Source organism: Taudactylus pleione, unplaced genomic scaffold (assembly GCF_031769625.1).
Source record: "Taudactylus pleione unplaced genomic scaffold, aTauple2 ptg000050l, whole genome shotgun sequence".
NCBI lineage: Eukaryota > Metazoa > Chordata > Amphibia > Anura > Myobatrachidae > Taudactylus > Taudactylus pleione.
Window position 1 is genome coordinate 2,080,001 of NW_028284452.1, and position 18,275 is coordinate 2,098,275.

The 18,275-nt window shown below is 41.4% G+C and overlaps 2 non-coding genes across 2 annotated transcripts; one reads left to right on the forward strand and one right to left on the reverse strand.

Annotated features, from left to right (window-relative positions):
• Window positions 1-47: 47 nt before the first annotated feature.
• Window positions 48-129, reverse strand: TRNAS-AGA (transfer RNA serine (anticodon AGA)). The gene has a single exon. It is a non-coding gene; the product is annotated as a tRNA-Ser (tRNA).
• Window positions 130-6,822: 6,693 nt separating this feature from the next.
• Window positions 6,823-6,894, forward strand: TRNAE-UUC (transfer RNA glutamic acid (anticodon UUC)). Its single transcript has one exon. It is a non-coding gene; the product is annotated as a tRNA-Glu (tRNA).
• Window positions 6,895-18,275: the final 11,381 nt, after the last annotated feature.

Genomic DNA, 18,275 nt, shown 5'->3' on the forward strand with positions numbered 1-18,275 from the left:
CGGCCCATTGGGCTGACGTATTATTCGGTACACATTGCAAAACGAGACGTAGTCGGCAGGATTTGAACCTGCGCGGGGAAACCCCAATGGATTTCTAGTCCATCGCCTTAACCACTCGGCCACGACTACAACCTGTATATCCTCATTGCAAAGTATGTACCCAGCCTTACAGTCTGTCACATAACGCTGCCACCTAGTGGCTAAAGGCTGGATTTCCACTAATAACAATGCACCTATCAGTATGTGCTCATCTCTATCATTATTATTATTATCCTTTATTTATTGAATTGCTGTTAATTGGCTTAAAAATCAAATAAACAACATGAGTAATATAATAATAATAATAATAATAATAATAAATAATAATAATTTTACTTATATAGCGCTTTTTTCCTAAAGGACTCAAAGTGCTTTATATTAGGGATGTGCAGGCTCGGATAGGTTCGAGTTTGCACGTGGAGTTCGGATTTTTCCCTCCAAAAAAACGGAACTCAGAACGAGGCAAAACGTCATCTTACATGGACGAACATCATCATTCCTGGTCTTTTGTCCAGGAATGATGATGTTCATCCATGTAAGATGACGTTTTGCCTCGTTCTGAGTTCCGTTTTTTTGGAGGGAAAAATCCGAACTCCACGTGCAAACTCGAACCTATCCGAGCCTGCACATCCCTACTTTATATTTACAGTACAAAATACAAAATAAGCTTAAACAAGGGACATTAGTGAAATGCTGGGTGAAGAGGTCTTGAGTCTATTTTTGAAGGATTCTAGAGTGGAGGCCTCTCGAACTGTGCGGGGAAGTGAGTTCCAAAAGGTTGGAGCCCCAAAACTGAAAGCTCGACCCCCAAAACTGAAAGCTCGACCCCCAACAAATTCCGGGAGATTCTAGGTACTGTTAATAGTCCTTCATCAACGTATCGCAGTACTCATGTGGGACGGTAAGGAATCAGAAGCTGCTTTAGGTACCTTGGGCCATGGTCATGTAGGGCTTTGTAAGTTATTAATCCAATCTTGAAAGCAATTCGCCATCTGACAGGCGGCCAGTGAAGGGAGTAGAGAATGGGTGTTATGTGGCTGGAACGGGGCTGGTTGGATAATAGCCTGGCAGCTGCGTTTTGTACCATCTGCAAGCGGTGTAATTCTTTTGCTGGGAGTCCGAGGTAGAGGGTGTTGCTGTAGTCTAGGCGTGATGATATAAATGCATGTATGACTTTAGGCCGATCTTCTGAGGGAAGTAAGTGCTTGATTATGGCTATGTTCCTCAGATGAAAGAATGAGGATTTGATTGTGGCTGATACCTGATGTTTAAGTGTCAGATACCACTATCCAGGACAACACCAAGATACTGCACATTTTTAGTGTTTTGTAATTATGAACCCCCAAGCGTATGTCCTGTTGGTTGGCTATGCTGTAGCCCTGCCCTGTGACCTATCATAAGGACATCTGTTTTATCAGGGTTCAGTCGCAGCCAACTGGCATCATCCACTCCTGAAGCTCAGCTAGGCAGCCATTTAGGGTTGTTATTGTGTCCTTTGTACCTGGAGCAAAGGACAGGTACAGTTGTGTATCATCTGCATAGCAGTGATACACCAGGACATGATGTCTGATTATGTTACCCAATGGTAGCATGTATACTGCAAAAATCATGGGAGATAGTATAGAACCCTGTGGGATACCGCATGGAAGTGACACTGGTGATGAAGAGTTTACTCCAGAAGAAACTCTCTGTGACCTACCAGTGAGAAATTATTTGAACCAACTAAGGACTGTGCCATCCAGTCCACAGAAATTTTTCAGGCACTCAAATAGAATCCCGTGGTCCACAGTATCACATGCTGCTGAGAGATCCAGAAGGATTAAGATTGAACAATAAACACTGTCTCTTGCCATCAGAAGATCATTAAGCACACATACCAGGGCTGTTTCAGTGCTATGTCTTCTCCTGAATCCTGACTGGAATGGATCATAAATATCATGGGTACACAGGTGGGTTTCCAGTTGCATTGCCACCACTTTCTCAATGACCTTTCCTAGAAAAGGAAGGTTTGATACTGGTCTATAGTTGGTCATGCAGTCGGGGTCTAAATTAGGTTTTTTAAGAAGTGGTCTAACAATTGCTTCCTTTAGTGGTTCTGGAAAAATGGCTGATTGCAAAGAGCATTGAACTATTTTTGCAATTCCAGGGCCAATAATATCTATACACCCTATGAGAAGCTTGGTTTAGGCAGGGTCCAGACCACAGGTGGTGGGTCGCAACATTCTGATAATTTTAGCAATGTCTTTTACATCCATTATGTCAAATCTGTTCCAGGGAGACAGGTTGCTTACCTTGGCAGGCTTGGTAGTTTGGCAATCCTTTGATGGCACTGTGAGCATTCCATCCCGGATGGAGGATACTTTATCTGCAAAGAATTTTACAAACTCATTGCATCTTGACTGGGAGAGGGTTTCATCATGCTGCAGGCATGCTGGTTTGCAAAGCATCTCCACTGTATGGAAAAGTTGAGCTGGCCTATTGTTTGCTGCCTTGATCTCATTTGAAAGGAACTCTGGGCCTGATTCAGAGCCGCTCGCTCTGACAGAGAGCTCGCTCTGAATCGGGGACAGGCTTCTGTTTTTTTGGAGCGGCCTCTTGGCCACTCGCATAGCTGTGGGTTACCACCCACAGCTATAGCGAGTGGCCATGATGATGGTCGCGATGGTCAAGACCATCGCGACCATCGGGCTTGCGATGAAACCCTTGTGGTAGGTTCTCATTCATCGCAAGCCCCAGAGAGCTTTCGGCTCTAACAGAGGTGTTCTCATGGGAACACCTTCATTTGGGCAGCCACCCCCCCGGCCCGCCCACCAAAGGGGGCAAGCTGTTACTCAACATCGACAGCTCACCCCATTTGGTGCGAGACCCGGAGCAACGGAGAGCCCGTCACTAGTCAGGTCTCGCGCATGCGCATGACGGAGCCGGCTCTGTCGTGCGCATGCGCTGTGGGCCACCATCAACCTGGTTGCGAGCGCTCAGCGCTTGCAACTGGGTCTGAATCTTACGGGTGATTGTTGATTGATATTCTCTAATATGTTTGATTAGTGTTAACTTATCCTCTACCAGGTTCATCTTCCTCCATCATCTTTCAAGTCTACGCCCCCTTTTCTTGAGCTCACTAAAACTATTGTCAAAACAAGGGGCTTGACGGTGTGGTATGAGGGGTCGTATACGCACGGGGCAATAATATCCATTGCAACTGTCACATCCCTGTGATAGTAGTGTACAAGGGAACAAGGATCTTCACAGGCCCCCATTACCGCAGAAAGATCCAGGTTTGCTGCAAGAGCCTGGGGAGTCATGCCCCTCCTTGGACGATAACTTGTTAACTCCATGCGTAAAGTTCTATTTTGAGGGGTTACGACTGAGAAGTGAATTGAGTGGTGGTCTAACCACGTGACTGGATTCATATTTAGGTCAGAGACATCTAATCCAATCTGGATGACAAGATCAAGAGTGTGACCACTTATATGAGTAGCAAAAGGAATGAGTTGTGTGAGGCCCAGAGCATTTATTGTGCACAGGAGATCCTGGCCAAGGTGAGAGAGCTCATGATCAACCCATGCATTGAAATCCCCAAGGATCAGCCATCTTTGATGCTCCAGAACTAGTCCAGCAAAAATATCTGCAACTTCTTGGAGAAATATCTTTCCATCTCCAGGGGGGCGGTAAATGAGAAGTACTCTGAATCCTAATTCTGTAGAACTCCGAGCAGCGATGCACTGAAATGAGTGAGTCATTTCCATTGGGTGGACCCTAAGTTTAAGTGCTTTTCTAAAGCAGATGGCCACTCCCCCACCCTGCGGTTAAGTCTTGTAAAACAGAGAAATAGATGTTCGCGCTCCACGCTGCACCTGGCAGCTAATAACAATGTGATATTCACCAATCACAGATGTATGTATGGTCAAAAATAAAGAACGTTAAAAGCGCTCAAGTAAAGGTGCAAGTAAAGTAAAAATATAGTGTTGTCCAATTGACATAAAATAGTCACTTGTTTATAGTTCAACTGTTGTACATCCTTATTTTCTTTAGAGTCAGCAACCTGGTTTCTCTACTTGGTTTTTCACACTAATACCCCTCAGCATCAAAAGGCCATATAAGACAAAAAGAGGGGAGAATACATAGTGTAAAACCATAAAACATTTATTCAAAACAATATTAATAAAAAATGGTCGCATACCATCCAAAACCTTTACAGAAAGGCACAGTTTTAGGCATATAGGGGTAAATTATCTGCTCCCCCTATTTGAGCAATACCTTCCCACAGTCAGGGTAGATGGCAGCAACACAGGATACAGCACCAACGCGTTTCAACCCAAATAAGGTCTTTTCCAAGGTGTGTTTTGTTAAGAGAACTCACCAAGTTTTATACCCAAAGTGACTCCTCCCCTTCAATTAAGGTTTTTTTTTTTTTTTTTTTGGGTTGGAAATGACAGAATAATTTGTTGGAACTGCAGCTTCCAAGATAGGTGCTGCATTTCCATCTATCCAAGTCTCTGTAATACAGGCAAGATCTGCAGATTCAGTAAGGTCAGCAATTGTAGTTTTCTTTATATTGAGTGTGGGGGCTCTGGGGATGTCAGTCACAGAGCCGGAGTTTAATGATCTGTTCTTCCAAGCACAGGGCCGTTTGATAGGTACCACTTCTATTTGTCTCCTATATGAGACTGGTGAACCTGAAGGCAAGGAACTTACGTGGATACAGCGGACAAGAGACTTTCGTCCTCGCTTCCCACGACTGCCCCGTTGAGTTTTTTTAAAATGCCAGGGGATTTAAAAATGGAAGCCTGTGCTGGATCAATAGGAACTGCTGCTCGTGGTCGCTGGAGCGAAAACATAAAGCTGGAGGTGTAAAAATACATTTTGGGTGATCGATGAGAGAGCATGAATTGCATGTGATGATGAGAGAAGATCAAGCAGTTTTTTTATTTTTCTGTTTTCTCAACTCTGTGTATGATCCAGAAGTTATAATGGGATTCATGAACAGTCTAATTTAATTTGGCTATTTCTATGTCCAGTTGCTTCTCTCTTCTACAAAAGGTATATTTTCAATAAGGAGTATCTAATACCCCTTTTCCACCAAAATTCCGGGTCTGACTCGCAGTTGGAACAAAGTTCCTATCCGGATTAGACCCAGAATTTAGCCGGCGCCGACTCGGGATATTCCCGTGTTGGCGCCGCTCACCCCGGAGTCGTGTCTACATAGACCCGGCTTTCCTGGCGTGAAAGTGGATGCTTGGAGATGACGTCATTTCCAAGTGCCACTGAAGCCGGACCAATCAGCCGGCTAGCAGCACACTCCAGGTCATCGTGACCCAGAGTGCGTTGTTCTCACAGCAGGGTTTCACTGGCTACGCCCGTGTTATACCCTGCTAGTTACCTGGGTTGGATTGCCGGGTCACTCTACCCAGCGATCCAACCCTCTCCCCTTTTACACCAGGGAGCTGCCCGGATTAACCCTGCAATAACCCAGATTTTAGCTCCGGTGTAAAAGGGGTATAACTAAACTAACTTGTCTTTTCAGTTGATGATTTAGAGTCACACAAATTATTCCAGGGCAAAGCCGGCTTGCGGAAAGGTGTTAGAAGCCATTCCTATTGTATAGGTGTGAAAATCCCAGCGTGAGACTCCTTTTGAAGTGGGTATTTTGTGCAAGGGTAAAGATAACATGTCTCCAGGGGAAACAAATAAATAAATTGGATCCTGTGTTTTAAAATGACCAGATTTCAGAGACTGGGGATACTGTATTTTACATTATTAATGCAAGAAATCAGAGTTATTTGCTGAGCAGAGAAAAGAGGTGAATGATGTCTTAGGGGGGAGCTGGAGCCAAAAATCATTTGTATTCCACAGTACCTTGCACTGGGGTGTCCACTGCAGAGGTGATGCCAGTCTGAGTTCTGGTGGAGGGCAGAGGTTCTCATCCAATCCAATGTGAATGTCAGTGCAGGAATGCAATCCGTTGATTTTGGAGAGATGTCCATGTAGTGCAGTACAAGATAAAGGTAAGTCCTTGGATAAGAAGGTGCATCTTATCCTATGATCTTAATGATCAATCGTTCACCATTTGACCACATCTTATGAAGAATTTCAAGGGAAATCATACAACTGATCTTACCAACTTTGAATCTCACTGTGTATGGGGGCCTTTAGTGTCTCAGATCAGCTCACTTGTGTATGTATAGGGGGGTACCACTAGACGATAAAGTTGAATGATAATGATAAAATCGTTCTATAATCGTTTGAACATCATTTGAAAATCGTTTGAAAATATGGTCTTTTAGACATCTATCATCGTTCAAACATGCTGGTCAACCTGATGATATCGTCAGGTTCAGCATGTTTGCAGATGATTGATTGTGCCTGCACTGAACCACATATCGTTCAGTGTGGGCACCCTGCAGTGTAGTGAACGACTGAATGATAACGATATTGTTATCGTTCAGTCTTTTCACTGTCGGATAGTGGATACCCGCCTTAAGTGTTTCTCAGATCAGCTTAAGGCCCCCGTACATCAGCAATTGATTGCAGCAATCGTGCAATTTGCAATCAATTGTGTATAAAAATATTTCCCTTTTTCAATTGATTGCAAATTGCACGACAGCTGATGGTGACAGCAGACCTATTTCTAGTGATATATTCCAGGGCTCAGATCACTGGTCTGTCTGCTGGGAGAGATGAGAGTCACCATGGGCAGCTGGCAGGGAAAGGGTTCTAGGTTATATGTGACATACACATGGTGAGTGACCGTACAACCTCCATTATCTAATGCCCCACATCAGCTCCCATATGGTCTAGCGGTCAGGATTCCTGGTTTTCACCCAGGCGGCCCGGGTTCGACTCCCGGTATGGGAATGTGATTTTTATTTGTGCCGTTTATTTTAATGCTTATTACAGTGCACACATTTAGGTTGATGGTACAGTACGAGAAACATGTATGTCATGTCATATGGGCCAATGCCTGATTGTGTGTCCTGACAGTCATTGTCTGCCTTCCTGATACAGTGCAAGTTTTACAGTCTTAAGCTGGGTACACACTAGGACAATGTCAGCGCACTATGTAGTTTTTGCATGCGATATCATCTGGTCGGCCATGCTTCATGTTCAGCCGGATGATATCACATGCGGTGCCATTGCAGGTAATAAAGGACAGAACGAGGGATTGTTCCGTCCTTCATTACATAGCTCAATGTGTACCCACAGTACAATGTGTTGGCCCATTGGGCTGACATATTATTCAGTACACATCGCAAAGTATGTACCCAGCCTTACAGTCTGTCACATAACGCTGCCACCTAGTGGCTAAATGCTGGATTTCCACTAATAACAATGCACCTATCAGTATGTGCTCATCTCTAATTATTATTAATATTATTATCCTTTAATTATTGAAGAGCTGTAAATTTGCTTAAATATCAAATATACAACATGAATAAGGAGGGGAATGTGAACCTGACCCAAATGAGCTTACAATCTATAATGTGGGGCATATTTATCACAAACTCGACAGACAAATTTGCAGAAAATCGCAATGCGGTGCTGATTGTGTGCTACAATCTCAGCCATTTCACCATCACTATTTTACATAAAAATTGCTTATCCAAACTAATAACTATATACCAATGAAGTATAATGAGATGTGATTATCCAGCTTTCCTGGCTGTATGTGTGTTATACAGTACTACAGAGCAGACTAGTCTCCTTATCTTATTAATATAGGCTTTTACCAGTCTCTAATGCTTGTTTGTTTCTCTGCTCTATGTAGAATAATAAGTGTTCCTGTATTGGTTTGATATAATTATGTACGAGTCTAGAACTAACAGGGGCATTCATTTTCCTGATGTGGTGGCTTACAGTCATATTGCACTTCCCGGCTATCTGCATGATTTCTTATACAATCAATAAACATATGCGAACACTAACCTAGAGCAAAACTTCCTGCTAAATATCTTCTTAGTTCCTGCCTATGTCTGATCTTTATATCCTAACCCATTTAGGTGATAACCCCCTCCTCATAATGACACTTGAAATTTATTTTTTTCTGTAACAAATTCAAATCAAACCCTCATTTCTCTATACTAGAGGGTCTCAAACTTGGTCCTCAGGACCTCACATAGGTCACATTTCCCAGATCACCCAGCAGATGCACAGGTGTAGTCATTACTCACTGACACATTTCCCAGGTCACCCAGCAGGAGCACAGGTGTAATCATTACTCACTGACACATTTCCCAGGTCACCCAGCAGGAGCACTGGTGTAATCATTACTCACTGACACATTTCATAGGTCACCCAGCAGGTGCACAGGTGTAGTCATTACTCACTGACACATTTCATAGGTCACCCAGCAGCTGCACAGGTGTAGTCATTACTCACTGACACATTTCATAGGTCACCCAGCAGGTGCACAGGTGTATTCATTACTCACTGACACATTTCCCAGGTCACCCAGCAGCTGCACAGGTGTAGTCATTACTGACATTTCCCAGGTCACCCAGCAGGTGCACAGGTGTAGTCATTGCTCACTGACACATTTCCCTGGTCACTGAGCAGGTGCACAGGTGTACTCACTACTCTCTGACACATTTCCCATGTCACCCAGCAGGTGCACAGGTGTACTGATTACACTGATTAATCTGTGCCTCACTGTGTGTGAAGATGCACTCACACCTGCCTGCTGCCATTCCTGAGCAAGCTCTGCACTGGTGGTGCCCCAATCCCGTAGCAGAATCAACTTTAGAAGATGGTCTTGGCACTTGCTGGATGTTCTTGGGCACCCTGAAGCCTTCTTCACAACTATTGAACCTCTCTCTTTGAAGTTCTTGATGATCAGATAAATGGTTGATTTAGGTGCAATATTACTAGCAGCAATATCCTTGCCTGTGAAGCCCTTTTTATGCAAAGCAAAGATGACTGCACATGTTTCCTTGCAGGTAACCATGGTTAACAGAGGAAGAACAGTGATTGCAAGCTCCACCCTCCTTTTAAAGCTTCCAATCACTTATTCTTTCTCAATCAGCATGACAGAGTGATCTCCAGCCTTGTCCTCGTCAACACTCTTACCTGTGTGAAGAGAATCAATGACATGATGTCAGCATGATCCTTTTGTGGCAGGGCTGATATGCATTGGAAATGTTGTTTTTGGGATTAAGGGGCTGATTCAGACCCAGATGCTAAGCCGTGATCGGTCACATACAAAAGGGGCCGGGTATGCAAATTCCGCGATTACACTGTCTGGCATAAGGACGCCCTCTATGTCTTAGAGAGTGACGGCAGAGTGAGCGCACACCGGTATAAAGACGCCCAATTTTCTTTCTTAGCACACGTCATGTCCAGGAAGTGCATGATTAATCAGTAACATCAAGAGCCATCAGAGCTGCACGCAGCGATTGAGGTAAACCCCCTACCCTGACGCAAGCACTGCGATCACTGCAGGCTGAAATACAACCAGGTGACGTGTACAATGACGCCTCCATGCTAATTATGGATGCCCATTAAACGCCATTTTGACGCCCAGACATGCCTGCTTTCGCACCACCACTCCCCCGTTCAAAAGCACCTTCCCCTGTTACCACCCACAAACAGCAATATCTGTCAGTTATAGTAGCGTCCAGTCTGTGCTCTACGAGCGCACGATTCCCGAACGCAGTGACTGGTTCACGCATGCATATTTTGACGCATGCGCAGATGGGTGGCAATTGCCCATAGCAAGCGAACGTGGTTTAGCCTCTGGGTTTGGATCGGCCCCTAAGTTCATTGTCATGGCTAATAGGGACATTGCAATTAAATGCAATTCATGTGATCACTCTTCATGACATTCTGGAGTACATGCAAATTACCAACATGAAAACTGAAGCAGGAAACTTTGTGACAACCAATACTTGTGTCATTCTCAGAACTTTTGGCCATGGCTGTGTTCTCCAGCTCCTTATTACACGGCTGTGTTCTCCAGCTCCTTATTACACGGCTGTGTTCTCCAGCTCCTTATTACACGGCTGTGTTCTCCAGCTCCTTATTACAGGGCTGTGTTATCCAGCTCCTTATTACACGGCTGTGTTCCCCAGCTCCTTATTACATGGCTGTGTTCCCCAGCTCCTTATTACACGGCTGTGTTCTCCAGCTCCTTATTACACGGCTGTGTTCCCCAGCTCCTTATTACACGGCTGTGTTCTCCAGCTCCTTATTACACGGCTGTGTTCCCCAGCTCCTTATTACACGGCTGTGTTCTCCAGCTCCTTATTACATGGCTGTGTTCCCCAGCTCCGTATTATGTGGCTGTGTTCTCCAGCTCCTTATTACATGGCTGTGTTCCCCAGCTCCGTATTATGTGGCTGTGTTTTCCAGCTCCTTATTACGTGGCTGTGTTCCCCAGCTCCTTATTACACGGCTGTGTTCTCTAGCTCCTTATTACATGGCTGTGTTCCCCAGCTCCTTATTACACGGCTGTGTTCTCCAGCTCCTTATTACATGGCTGTGTTCCCCAGCTCCGTATTATGTGGCTGTGTTCTCCAGCTCCTTATTACATGGCTGTGTTCCCCAGCTCCGTATTATGTGGCTGTGTTCTCCAGCTCCTTATTATTATTACACAAATAGAAGTCAGACTGATGGGCAGGTGCACTGAAAAAATGCAAATTACAACCAAAAAAAGTCAGATATTCCATTTACATCTGACTCTAATGCATGTAAAGCTTAAAAAACTATAAAACAGAGATATTAAAAAGTAACAAATACATGTTTAACAAAAAATATACTCTCACAAACCTACAAAAAAGGCAATATATATTAATATTTGCATAAAAGACCATGTTATGTAATTGTTTAGCTGAGTAACTTCTCACCTACAAGGAGCTGACAATTCAGGGTGTCTGTGTGTCCTGTTACCAAGACCTCTTACAGCAGGAGAGATGCAGAGTAGTATAGATGAAGGGACTTCCATACCCTCCATTATCCAGATGACTATCTGCCATACATGCCTTGCACACTTAGTAATAGTAATTGGCAGCCCTTAGCCCTCCCCTCAGGGAGCTGCGAGGGAGAGACACAGAGGTGTTTGAAAAACTCAGGATACAAAAGTAAATAACTGCAGGTGCTGCATTCTTGGGTGGACACAGCACAGCACCATAGGCAAACGCAGGGGGGGTTTCCATCTGCCTGGAAACCCCCCTCACCAGCACACACCATGACCATAATAGAAACAGTAATATAATAGAATGTTACTAGTGCTGTATGTTCTTCTCTGTATCACAAATGAAATGATTAGCACCACTTGCGGATCTTTTAAACTGTGTCAGCCAGTAATAAATACACCTGTGCACTAACTAGGACATGTAGAAAACATGCACTGTTAGGGGTGCACTGCTATAGACCATAAATAGGGTTAATAATTAATACTGTATAATAATACACTATCCAGTACATAAGGAGACCGATATGTACATATATGCCCAGGGCAGTGCTAGTAGGTTCTTCTGCTGCTCCCAGACTACTGGACTAGCTCCAATGCTCAGGAATGGTTCCCACATCTAACATAACGACATTCTGCTCACACAGGATGGATCTACTGCCGCATCTAATGGTTACTGTGATCAATGGTCCTGTATATGGTGGAATTATTACACAATACACTATGTATGACACATATAATGGGTTACTGTGATCACTGGTCCTGTATATGCTGGAATTATAACACACAATACACTATGTATGACACATATAATGGGTTACTGTGATCACTGGTCCTGTATATGCTAGAATTATGACACACAATACACTATGTATGACACATATAATGGGTTACTGTGATCACTGGTCCTGTATATGCTGGAATTATGACACACAATACACTATGTATGACACATATAATGGGTTACTGTGATCACTGGTCCTGTATATGCAGGAATTATAACACACAATACACTATGTATGACACATATAATGGGTTACTGTGATCACTGGTCCTGTATATGCTGGAATTATGACACACAATACACTATGTATGACACATATAATGGGTTACTGTGATCACTGGTCCTGTATATGCTGGAATTATGACACACAATACACTATGTATGACACATATAATGGGTTACTGTGATCACTGGTCCTGTATATGCTGGAATTATAACACACAATACACTATGTATGACACATATAATGGGTTACTGTGATCACTGGTCCTGTATATGCTGGAATTATAACACACAATACACTATGTATGACACATATTATGGGTTACTGTGATCACTGGTCCTGTATATGCTGGAATTATGACACACAATACACTATGTATGACACATATAATGGTTACTGTGATCACTGGTCCTGTATATGCTGGAATTATAAAACACAATACACTATGTATGACACATATAATGGGTTACTGTGATCACTGGTCCTGTATATGCTGGAATTATGACACACAATACACTATGTATGACACATATAATGGGTTACTGTGATCACTGGTCCTGTATATGCTGGAATTATAACACACAATACACTATGTATGACACATATAATGGGTTACTGTGATCACTGGTCCTGTATATGCTGGAATTATAACACACAATACACTATGTATGACACATATAATGGGTTAATGTGATCACTGGTCCTGTATATGCTGGAATTATAACACACAATACACTATGTATGACACATATTATGGGTTACTGTGATCACTGGTCCTGTATATGCTGGAATTATAACACACAATAAACTATGTATGACACATATAATGGGTTACTGTGATCACTGGTCCTGTATATGCTGGAATTATGACACACAATACACTATGTATGACACATATAATGGGTTACTGTGATCACTGGTCCTGTATATGCTGGAATTATGACACACAGTACACTATGTATGACACCTATAATGGGTTACTGTGATCACTGGTCCTGTATATGCTGGAATTATAACACACAATACACTATGTATGACACCTATAATGGGTTACTGTGATCACTGGTCCTGTATATGCTGGAATTATGACACACAGTACACTATGTATGACACCTATAATGGGTTACTGTGATCACTGGTCCTGTATATGCTGGAATTATAACACACAATACACTATGTATGACACATATAATGGGTTACTGTGATCACTGGTCCTGTATATGCTGGAATTATAACACACAATACACTATGTATGACACATATAATGGGTTACTGTGATCACTGGTCCTGTATATGCTGGATATATGACACACAATACACTATGTATGACACATATAATGGGTTACTGTGATCACTGGTCCTGTATATGCTGGAATTATGACACACAATACACTATGTATGACACATATAATGGGTTACTGTGATCACTGGTCCTGTATATGCTGGAATTATAACACACAATACACTATGTATGACACATATAATGGGTTACTGTGATCACTGGTCCTGTATATGCTGGAATTATAACACACAATACACTATGTATGACACATATTATGGGTTACTGTGATCACTGGTCCTGTATATGCTGGAATTATAACACACAATACACTATGTATGACACATATAATGGGTTACTGTGATCACTGGTCCTGTATATGCTGGAATTATGACACACAATACACTATGTATGACACATATAATGGGTTACTGTGATCACTGGTCCTGTATATGCTGGATATATGACACACAATACACTATGTATGACACATATAATGGGTTACTGTGATCACTGGTCCTGTATATGCTGGAATTATTACACACAATACACTATGTATGACACATATAATGGGTTACTGTGATCACTGGTCCTGTATATGCTGGAATTATAACACACAATACACTATGTATAACACCTATAATGGGTTACTGTGATCACTGGTCCTGTATATGCTGGAATTATTACACACAATACACTATGTATGACACATATAATGGGTTACTGTGATCACTGGTCCTGTATATGCTGGATATATGACACACAATACACTATGTATGACACATATAATGGGTTACTGTGATCACTGGTCCTGTATATGCTGGAATTATTACACACAATACACTATGTATGACACATATAATGGGTTACTGTGATCACTGGTCCTGTATATGCTGGAATTATAACACACAATACACTATGTATGACACCTATAATGGGTTACTGTGATCACTGGTCCTGTATATGCTGGAATTATTACACACAATACACTATGTATGACACATATAATGGGTTACTGTGATCACTGGTCCTGTATATGCTGGAATTATAACACACAATACACTATGTATGACACCTATAATGGGTTACTGTGATCACTGGTCCTGTATATGCTGGAATTATTACACACAATACACTATGTATGACACATATAATGGGTTACTGTGATCACTGGTCCTGTATATGCTGGAATTATGACACACAATACACTATGTATGACACATATAATGGTTACTGTGATCACTGGTCCTGTATATGCTGGAATTATAACACACAATACACTATGTATGACACATATAATGGGTTACTGTGATCACTGATCCTGTATATGCTAGAATTATTACACACAATACACTATGTATGACACATATAAGGGGTTACTGTGATCACTGGTCCTGTATATGCTGGAATTATGACACACAGTACACTATGTATGACACCTATAATGGGTTACTGTGATCACTGGTCCTGTATATGCTGGAATTATTACACACAATACGCTATGTATGACACATATAATGGGTTACTGTGATCACTGGTCCTGTATATGCTGTAATTATAACACACAATACACTATGTATGACACATATAATGGGTTACTGTGATCACTGGTCCTGTATATGCTGGATATATGACACACAATACACTATGTATGACACATATAATGGGTTACTGTGATCACTGGTCCTGTATATGCTGGAATTATTACACACAATACACTATGTATGACACATATAATGGGTTACTGTGATCACTGGTCCTGTATATGCTGGAATTATAACACACAATACACTATGTATGACACCTATAATGGGTTACTGTGATCACTGGTCCTGTATATGCTGGAATTATTACACACAATACACTATGTATGACACATATAATGGGTTACTGTGATCACTGGTCCTGTATATGCTGGAATTATAACACACAATACACTATGTATGACACATATAATGGGTTACTGTGATCACTGGTCCTGTATATGCTGGAATTATGACACACAATACACTATGTATGACACATATAATGGGTTACTGTGATCACTGGTCCTGTATATGCTGGATATATGACACACAATACACTATGTATGACACATATAATGGTTACTGTGATCACTGGTCCTGTATATGCTGGAATTATGACACACAATACACTATGTATGACACATATAATGGTTACTGTGATCACTGGTCCTGTATATGCTGGAATTATAACACACAATACACTATGTATGACACATATAATGGGTTACTGTGATCACTGGTCCTGTATATGCTGGAATTATGACACACAATACACTATGTATGACACCTATAATGGGTTACTGTGATCACTGGTCCTGTATATGCTGGAATTATTACACACAATACACTATGTATGACACATATAATGGGTTACTGTGATCACTGGTCCTGTATATGCTGGAATTATTACACACAATACACTATGTATGACACATATAATGGTTACTGTGATCACTGGTCCTGTATATGCTGGAATTATAACACACAATACACTATGTATGACACATATAATGGGTTACTGTGATCACTGGTCCTGTATATGCTGGAATTATTACACACAATACACTATGTATGACACATATAATGGGTTACTGTGATCACTGGTCCTGTATATGCTGGAATTATGACACACAGTACACTATGTATGACACCTATAATGGGTTACTGTGATCACTGGTCCTGTATATGCTGGAATTATTACACACAATACACTATGTATGACACATATAATGGGTTACTGTGATCACTGGTCCTGTATATGCTGGAATTATAACACACAATACACTATGTATGACACATATAATGGGTTACTGTGATCACTGGTCCTGTATATGCAGGATATATGACACACAATACACTATGTATGACACATATAATGGGTTACTGTGATCACTGGTCCTGTATATGCTGGAATTATTACACACAATACACTATGTATGACACATATAATGGGTTACTGTGATCACTGGTCCTGTATATGCTGGAATTATAACACACAATACACTATGTATGACACCTATAATGGGTTACTGTGATCACTGGTCCTGTATATGCTGGAATTATTACACACAATACACTATGTATGACACATATAATGGGTTACTGTGATCACTGGTCCTGTATATGCTGGAATTATAACACACAATACACTATGTATGACACCTATAATGGGTTACTGTGATCACTGGTCCTGTATATGCTGGAATTATGACACACAGTACACTATGTATGATACATATAATGGGTTACTGTGATCACTGGTCCTGTATATGCTGGAATTATGACACACAGTACACTATGTATGACACATATAATGGGTTACTGTGATCGCTGGTCCTGTATATGCTGGAATTATGACACACAATACACTATGTATGACACATATAATGGGTTACTGTGATCTATGGTCCTGTATATGCTGGAATTATGACACACAATACACTATGTATGACACATATAATGGGTTACTGTGATCGCTGGTCCTGTATATGCTGGAATTATGACATACAATATACTATGTATGACACATATAATGGGTTACTGTGATCACTGGTCCTGTATATGCTGGAATTATTACACACAATACTCTATGTATGACACACATAATGGGTTACTGTGATCGCTGGTCCTGTATATGCGGAATTATGACACACAATACACTATGTAAGACACATATAATGGGTTACTGTGATCACTGGTCCTGTATATGCTGGAATTATGACACACAGTGCACTATGTATGACACATATAATGGGTTACTGTGATCACTGATAATGTATTTGTTGGAATTATGACACGCAATACTCTATGTATGACACATATAATGGGTTACTGTGATCTATGGTCCTGTATATGCTGGAATTATGACACACAATACACTATGTATGACACATATAATGGGTTAATGTGATCGCTGGTTCTGTATATGCTGGAATTATGAAACACAGTACACTATGTATGACACATATAATGGGTTACTGTGCTCGCTTGTACTGTATATGCTGGAATTATGACACACAATACACTATGTATGACACATATGATGAGTTACTGTGATCACTGGTCCTGTATATGCTGGAATTATAACACACAATACACTATGTATGACACATATAATGGGTTACTATGATCTCTGGTCCTGTATATGCTGAAATTATGACACTCAATACACTATGTATGACACATATAATGGGTTACTGTGATCATTGGTCCTGTATATGCTGGAATTATGACACACAATACACTATGTATGACACATATAATGGGTTAATGTGATCGCTGGTCCTGTATTTGCTGGAATTATGACACACAATACACTATGTATGACACATATAATGGGTTACTGTGCTCGCTTGTCCTGTATATGCTGGAATTATGACACACAATACACTATGTATGACACATATAATGGGTTACTGTGATCGCTGGTCCTGTATATGCTGGAATTATGACACACAATACACTAGGTATGACACATATAATGGGTTACTATGATCACTGGTCCTGTATATGCTGGAAGTATGACACACAATACACTATGTTTGACACATATAATGGGTTACTGTGATCACTGGTCCTGTATATGCTGGAATTATGACACACAATACACTATGTATGACACATATAATGGGTTACTGTGATCACTGGTCCTGTATATGCTGGAATTATGACACACAATACACTATGTATGACACATATAATGGGTCACTGTGATCACTGGTCCTGTATATGCTGGAATTATGACACACAATACACTATGTACGACACATATAATGGGTTACTATGATCTCTGGTCCTGTATATGCTGGAATTATGACACAGTACACTATGTATGACACATATAATGGGTTACTGTGATCACTGTTCCTGTATATGCTGGAATTTTGACACAATACACTATGTATGACACATATAATGGTTACTGTGATCACTGGTCCTGTATATGCTGGAATTATGACACACTATGTATGACACATATAATGGGTTACTATGATCTCTGGTCCTGTATATGCTGAAATTAT